The following is a 7,742-nucleotide window of genomic DNA, read 5'->3' as shown; positions in this document are numbered from 1 at the left end:
GGGGCTGCCAGGCCCAGTGCTCACTGCCACCCCTGACGGGCCCCCCTGGCCACTACCCACCCCTCCCAACTGCAGCTTCTTCCTGGCCCAGCCCTGTCCTGCCCCTTGGGGAGCCCAAGCCAGGACTCCCCGAAGCCAGATGGCCACACTGCAGAAGTCCTTGCACAGCACATGCAGGACCTGAGAAGGGTCCCAGAGTGCAGTACCAGGAGATGGGCTGGGGGACTTGGACAGAGTGTCTCCAGGCTGAGTGACCTGGGGGAGTGACTGGGCAGTTATGTGACTTGCACTCCCAAAAGCCTCCAGGAGTCCACTGGTCAGCAATGCCAGGGTCCAGAGCTGGGCAGCAGAGGGCAAAGGCCTCAGTGCATCTCCAAAGCAGTAGCTTCTCCTAGAGCTACCAGAGTGGGAAGGGCACAGAGGCCAGAGGCTAGGCCCCACCCCAGGGAGCCCCTAGGAACCCAGATGTCAGCAGGGGTGGAGAGGTCACCAGTGACCAGCCACCTTCACACCCTCTTGTCATGCCCACCTTCGCCTGGCCAGGCTTTTCCATGAGCCCGCAGCACAGGCTGGGGCTTAAGGCCGGGACCTCCTGGGCTTGTGTTTGGACCAGGTCAGCCAAGGGCCTTGGCTGGGTGGCAGGTGCATCCTGGGGCTCTTTGGGGTCCCAGCCTTTCACCCACAACCCCTGAGGTGCCCCTTGGGAGTTGTTTCCCATGGGCATCCTCCTAAAGTGCTTACACGTTGTGAAACTGAAACCAGTTTGTGCATCTGGACAGAGGCCAGGACAACATTTAAGTCCTCTGGAGAGAAGGGACTCACACTCTGCTTCCCATGCCTGTCCTTCCCCTCTGGGCACGGTATGGGCACAAACACACCCTTGCATGTGGTGAGTGTTTCTTCCTAGGTTGCACCTCCCAAGAGCTCCCCAGTCACTCACTCTCTCTGCTCTTCCTGCAAAGCTTCCTCTTCCTGCCCTCCCCAGGGCTTGTTCAGCCTGTGCCTTCATTCCTAGGAATTCGTATGTGTAGTGATGATTCCCTGGTGTACTCGTGTGGATTCAGCAGCGTCTCCTGACAGTTCTAGCACTGCTGGCCTGCTTCTCTTTCAGTCATCATCGTCACTGGTAACACCATTCTGATGTGTGTCTCTCCTCTCCAGGTTGTTTCACCTTTGACACTTGGGGTTGTGTATGAGACTCCACATTCACAGTTGTCATCAGTGTAAACCTGTCCTGCGTCCTTGACACATGGCATCCTCTCTGATTGAGATACAGACTTCCACAGTGTTGACGGCGCATGGTGGTACGTGCCTGTAAATCCAGCACTCCGGAGGCTAAGGCAGGAGGATCACTGTGAGTGTGAGGCCAGCCTGGACAACACAGTGAGACCCTGTCTCACATACAAACAAACAAACAAACAAGCAGTGTCCCACGTGGTCCAGCCAGGAGCCACCAGGTTGACCTGTCTCCTGGGATGAGATCAGGTTCTCACATTCAGCTCCCTACTGGGATCTCAGACCAGCCTGACCCTGGGGCATCCAGGAGGTGCCTGACTCTCGGGAGCCCAGCCAAGGTCCCCAACTGCCTGTCTGAGGGGTGTGATGAAGGATGAAGAAAAGGCAGCAGCAAATTTAGTAACACAGGAAAGGGGAGCTGAGAGGTCAGTGCCTCAAGGAAGCGCTGGACATATTCTGTCTTCGGTTTCTAATTTGTGGTCCCCACCAGCTCCCCTTCTGCGAATTTGACTGAAAACCTGAATCAGAGTATTGTGGCCACAGAGCCTCCCAAGGTCGGCAGGTCTGAGCCCCTGTGTGGCAGACTGAGCCTACCACCAGAAGCCAGAGACCATCACTATGTGCACAGCGGCATAAAACCACAGGTGAGCCTGGAGGTATTTTTTTCATCAGTAATTTTATTTTATTTTTTATTTTCATTTTTCAAGTCCATTTTATTTCAAAGATAAAAAGTGAAAAAAAGAAGAAAGCTACCACAAAATTTTAAAACATGTCAATCTGGGCAACAATGATACATACATTGTGTACTGTCATCCCCAAGCCTGGAGATATTTAAAAGGATACAGCAGATTGAGGGCATCAAAAAATTTATCCCAATCCTGTATTTTTTTTACCAAAATTTTGAGTTTGTTGAACTATATACAATACTTCTTTTTGTAAAGCATCTAGGTCCAGAGTTATATATATTTTTAAACTTTTTAAATTAAAAAAAGAAACAGAAAAAATTAAAAGGTACAGAATTTCAAGTCAACACTATAGGAGATTAACAATGGTTTCCATACTGCATATTTTTATTCTCAAAGTAGTTGCTCAGATTACAAAATGTAGGCATAAAAATGATCAAACAAAGTCATATTTTGATGCATGGCCCCTTAAACATGTTTCTAAAGTGTTCCCATGGATGAGCAAACCCATGATGGGGTAGAGCGTTTCACAAAACCGGTACCATTAGAGTGACCCTGGAGGCCTTGCTACGTCTATAGCAAGACTGTCTACATGATCTCCCATCCAAAAACGGTGCTCATTAGCATGCTGATTTGTGAAAGAAGCCCGGTGTCTACTGAATGCTCTGTCTTCTGAGCCTTGTCTGCTGCTCTTGTCCAGGGATCTATAAAGCGAGCTCTCTGGATGGGGTAAGCCAAGGCAACCAAGGAGACAGACTTGGGTCAGCAGTACTAGAGTGGCTAGTCCAGTCTCATCAGACCAGTCATCCTTTTAGTTCCAGGCTGACAACACTTCACTAGGGCCTATAAAAGACATGGCATCAGGGTGCAAGACTGAGGCTCATTTAGGTGAACTAGAACCCGCACTCCTGGCATGCGTCCCAGGACCATTAAACGTCTATTAATAACTTCTCCCACTTGAATGTGATGACAAAGTACAGTTTGTACGTGTAAGGGCAGTTTCATACCAGACTGTAGTTCCATAAGAGGAAACACAAGGATTGTAAATGCACATGGATCTAAATTGTACCAATAAACTTAATTATTTTTTAAAAAGTCAATACTCATTTAAATTCTTTGGCTGTAACAGTGTCCTTAGTGGGTATGTACCATGACCCGTCCATATTTTTTCCTACACTATGAAGTAAGGCAAGATTCCAAACAGTAGGGTTTGTCTGTTTGGGGAGGCTTTTTTGGTACTGGAATCAAATTCAGGACCTCATGCTTTCCAGGAAGGCACCACGCCACTGAACGATATCCCCAACCTCCAAACAGTAGTTTTCTCATGGGCCCAGGCTTGTCATTAGTTAAAGCCCGAGGGACTGGTGCGCTAAATCCTGCACTGTCCCCAGTAAGTTCCCCCTCCAGGAAGGCCTGTCTGGCTGGTGTGTTGACCCATCTCCATGATGCTTCTGGTCAATCAGAAACACGGTTAGCTCTTCCTAGTAGACCCTCCTAGGTCCCCAGTCAATAAAGTTGTATTGACCCATGGACATTGTCCCTCCCCTTTTGCCCTTGGAGTGCAAGGCAGGGCAAGGAATTAAAGAGGGAAAAGAAAAGGAACCAACAGCAGATGAAATTATGACAAGGATAAATCAATACATGTCGTTTATAACCAGCAATGTAAGCAGTCTCAATTCACCAGTCCAAAGAAATAAACTAGCAGAATGGATAAAGAAACAAAATCCAACAAGGTGACCCATACAAGAAACATATTTAACTCAAAAGAAATTCATAGACTGAAAGTCAAAGGATGGAAAATAATATTCTATACAACAGGAATGCTTTTTCTGAAAAAAGCAAAGGTAGCTATTCTATTTATAGACAATATGAACTTCAAGCCAAGACAGATCAAAAGAGATAAAGAAGGTCAGTATATGTTTGTTAAGGCAAAACTTTAAGAAGAAGAGGTTAAAATCATAAACATATATGCAACAAATACAGGAGCACCCAAACTATATAAAACAAATATTAATGGATATGAAAAATCAAATATGCACTGACACAATTGTAATGATGGAACTTAACTCCCCATTATCACAAATAGATAGATCAATTCGACAAAAAATCAATAGAGAAATATCAGAACTGAACCAAACCTCTGAACAAATGGACTTAATTGATGTCTACAGAGTTTTCCACTCCATGACATCAGAATACTCACTCTTAACTACACATGCGACGTTCTCCAAAATCAACCATAGACCAGCCCATAGATCAGGTGTAAGTACATGTAAAAGAACCAAAATAATCCCATGCATATTATTTATTTGATCATAGTGCAATGAAACCGGAAATCAATGGCGAAAGAAACCACAAACAGTCCATAAATACATGGAAGTTAAATAACACCTTTCTGAGCAACCAACGGGTTACAGATGAAGTTGAAGAAATTAAACAGTGTCTAAAATTAAAGGAAAATGTTGATACAACACATCAGAACTTATGGGACCCAATGAAAGCAGTCCTTAGAGAGAAACTCACAGTGGTGAATACTCACATCAGGAAGACAGGACAGGCACAAATAAACAACCTAAAGCTGAACCTCAGACTTCTAGAAAAAGAAAAACAAGTCAATTACAAAGCTCATATGAGGGAAGAAACTATAAAGATCAGAGCAGAAATTAATGCAATTGAGAGTAAGAAACTAATACAAAGAATCAATGAATCAAACAGTGGTTCTTAGAAAGAGTAGGTAAAAATGATCAATCCTTAGACATCTTATCAAAACAAAAAAAACTCAAATTATTGCAATGAGAAGTGAAAGAGTTGAAATCACAACAGATCTGCAAAAATCCAGATCATCATCAATACCTACTTAGAGAAATTTTATTCTAACACAATGTGTTAGACCGGTGTCGCAAGGAAGACTCCAAGGGCCTCGCTCTCATGTAAAAACAAAGGGGTTTTTATTATTCCGTGTACACGGGGTCCTCCAAACAGGTGGAACCGGAGAACCCTGAGTTGGGGCAGGGCTGGTGTTTTTAAGGGGGAAAAACTGCAATGTAAGCATTTATTACAGAAGCCAATCATTACAGTTAGTGCGGAGCGGTGGACATCTTATCTATCTGCTATTGGTCAGTTCATAAGGGGTGACCAGCAGGTCAGAGTTAATTAACTGTCTTTGTTCTGCACAACTTGTCTTTAAGACACCTGGTTTCTGTAGACTTGAGTCTGACATATTTTATAACCCTGATTAGCATAATGGCAGGCTCTATCTCTGAGTTCCCTGGCACAGCACATCCCCAGCATATCACAGCCACAAAGGTTGTTTTTATTTTTGCAGGGCTGAGTTAGGACTGAGTCACGAGGCCCAGTGCTGTTTCTAGCTGAGAAACAGCATCTTGTTTTTAACCTTTAAATTTCTGGTTCTACAAATGGAAAACACAGATGAAATAGACAGATTCCTAGATACATATGAACTACCAAAGCTGAACCAGCTTCCCACATGCCAAAAACTAAACCAACACCCATGTCTATCACCATGCACTAAAGTAAAATCAAAACGTATCAAAGTCCTAAATATTAAAGTAAAAACACTAAATATATTCAAAGAGAAAGTAGGTAGAAATCTTAGATGTAGTTGTATAGAGATCATGAACAAAACCCAAATTGCACGAGAAATACTTCAAAGAATAAACAATGGGTACCTCGTTTTATTAAAAAGTTGCACTTCAAAAGAAATCACCAACAGAGTGAAAAGACCCACAGAGTAAGAAAAAATTTTTGTCAGTTGTCCCTCAAAGGACTTCTATCCAGAACATATAAAGAATTGAAAAAAGAAAATCAGACCTTAATCAGATCAAATCAAAGACCTGACCCAAAAATGGGTATTCAAGATGAATATGCACTTCTCAGATGAAGAAATATGAATGGCAAATAAATATATGAAAAAATGTTCAACATCACTAGTCATTCAAGAGGTGCAAATTAAAACAGCACTGAGATTCTGTCTCACTCCAGAAAGGATGCCTATTATTGGGAAATCAACTAATAACAAATGCTGGTGGGGCTGTGGGAAAAAGGAACCCTTCTCCACTGTTGGTGGGAATGCAGACTGCTGCGACCACTGTGGAAATCAGTGTGGAGACTCCTCAAAAAACTAGGACTAGAGGTCCCATTCAACCCAGCTATTCCCCTTCTGGGTATCTTCCCAGAAGAATTAAAAACATAACATGGTGGTATACGTGCACCCATATTTATAGCAGCACAATTTGTAACAACTAAACATTGCAAACAACCAAAATGTCCATTGAACAAGGAATGGATAAAAATAAGTTGTGGTCTTTTTATATTATGAACTACTACTCGGCCACAAAGAAGGACAAACTTGAGTTTTTATAGCTAAATAGATGCCACTAGAGACAATACTCATAAGTGAAATAAATCAGACTCACATGTGTAAATATCATATTGTCTCCCTTGTATGAGAAATTGAAAGTGTAAGATACAAACTGTACAATAGATATTGTGAAATGGGAAGAAATTGTTCAAAAGGAAAAACAAACTTGGATGTGGGAAAGGGGAAAGGAAGAAAGGGAAATGGAAAAACAACAAAATAGAAGACAGTTATACTATTGTCACAGGGGAAAGAAACTCCCGACCTACTAGATGTGTGCTACGAGTTCATGTTCTCTAAAATCAAAGAATGAATTTTAGGAACAATGGAGGTTAAGAGCAGAATATATTTATTGAGAGAAAGAAAGTTTCTGTCTGAGAGAGACAAAAGGGGTCCCGAGCAGGTTACCTCTTTTCTAGGGACTTTTATAGAGTAAAATCATGGGTGAGATGGGTTCAAGGTGGGGAAAACTGGGGATTCACAAGGCAGATGGGCATAAGGTGGGACAGAACTATATGGTTAGCCAATAAGATTAATAGTTCAGGTAAAAGTGATTAAATTGAGGACAAATGGGGAAGCAAGTCACATAGAAAACGGGCATTCTTAGAGAGCAGTGACTCTTCCTTAGGTGTTTGGGGTGGTGTCTCCTGGCTTCCTCAGGGTGATAAGGAACTATTTAGAATATCAGTGTTTAGGATGAGGATGCATTTGTTTGATCTTTTGTCTTGAGGCCTGGCCCACAGCAGGAGGTGTCTATCTCCTCCATAGAGCAAGGTGTCTGGGCTTCAGCACTGGCTCCTTTGAGGACCTAGCCCTCTCTCACTGCCTATAGTATTTTTAATTAACTCACTGCCTGCAACAATCTCCCCTCTGAAGAAGTAACCTGAACTGCCTGAGGGAGTAATTGGCAATGACCAATCTGGCTTCTTCAGGCTGAAGGGGACCATAGTGGTTGAATAGCAGTCAGAGGTACTTCTGCAGAGATCTTGTCTAGAGGGCCTTGATAGACACCAGCCACTTTCATCTTGGGTAAGTATACAGCTTTAAGTCTGGAGGAGATAAAAGCCAAAGAAACAGTTAAGTATGTATTGGCCAAAGAATAAAATCAGCAAGATAATCATGAGTATAGTTATCAAAGATTTCCACCAAGAGGCAGTGGAATTAATTCCTATAAGGATAAAGTCCAGGCAATTTTAGAGTCTGACATGTCATTGACTTGTTATCTAATATCTTAAATAGCTACTGAGATATTAGCAGAAGAATCAGGACTGTATACACAGCATAAGTATTCACAGCATAAGACTGTTTAATGTCATCTGATTTTGAAAGACAGCCTGTAATAAAAGATTTATCTCTGTGATAGCTCGGACCCCGGAATAAAACCCAAGGAAACAAGAAATTAAAATTTGGGGAGCAAAGGCTTTATTTTAAGCCAGGCCTTGGTG

At 42.8% G+C, this 7,742-nt stretch overlaps 1 long non-coding RNA gene across 1 annotated transcript; it reads right to left on the bottom strand.

Moving 5' to 3' along the window:
* Positions 1–1,893: 1,893 nt before the first annotated feature.
* LOC134474365 (uncharacterized) lies at positions 1,894–5,151 on the bottom strand. The gene is made up of 2 exons (XR_010045196.1): positions 4,777–5,151; positions 1,894–2,762 (listed from the first exon to the last, which is right to left on the bottom strand). It is a non-coding gene; the product is annotated as an uncharacterized LOC134474365 (long non-coding RNA).
* Positions 5,152–7,742: the final 2,591 nt, after the last annotated feature.

Source organism: Cavia porcellus, unplaced genomic scaffold (genome assembly GCF_034190915.1).
Source record: "Cavia porcellus strain 051 isolate PalLab524CR breed Dunkin Hartley unplaced genomic scaffold, mCavPor4.1 scaffold_32, whole genome shotgun sequence".
Taxonomy (NCBI): Eukaryota; Metazoa; Chordata; class Mammalia; order Rodentia; family Caviidae; genus Cavia; species Cavia porcellus.
The sequence above is the reverse complement of the archived record's forward strand: the minus strand, read 5'-3'. Positions and strand labels throughout refer to the sequence as shown.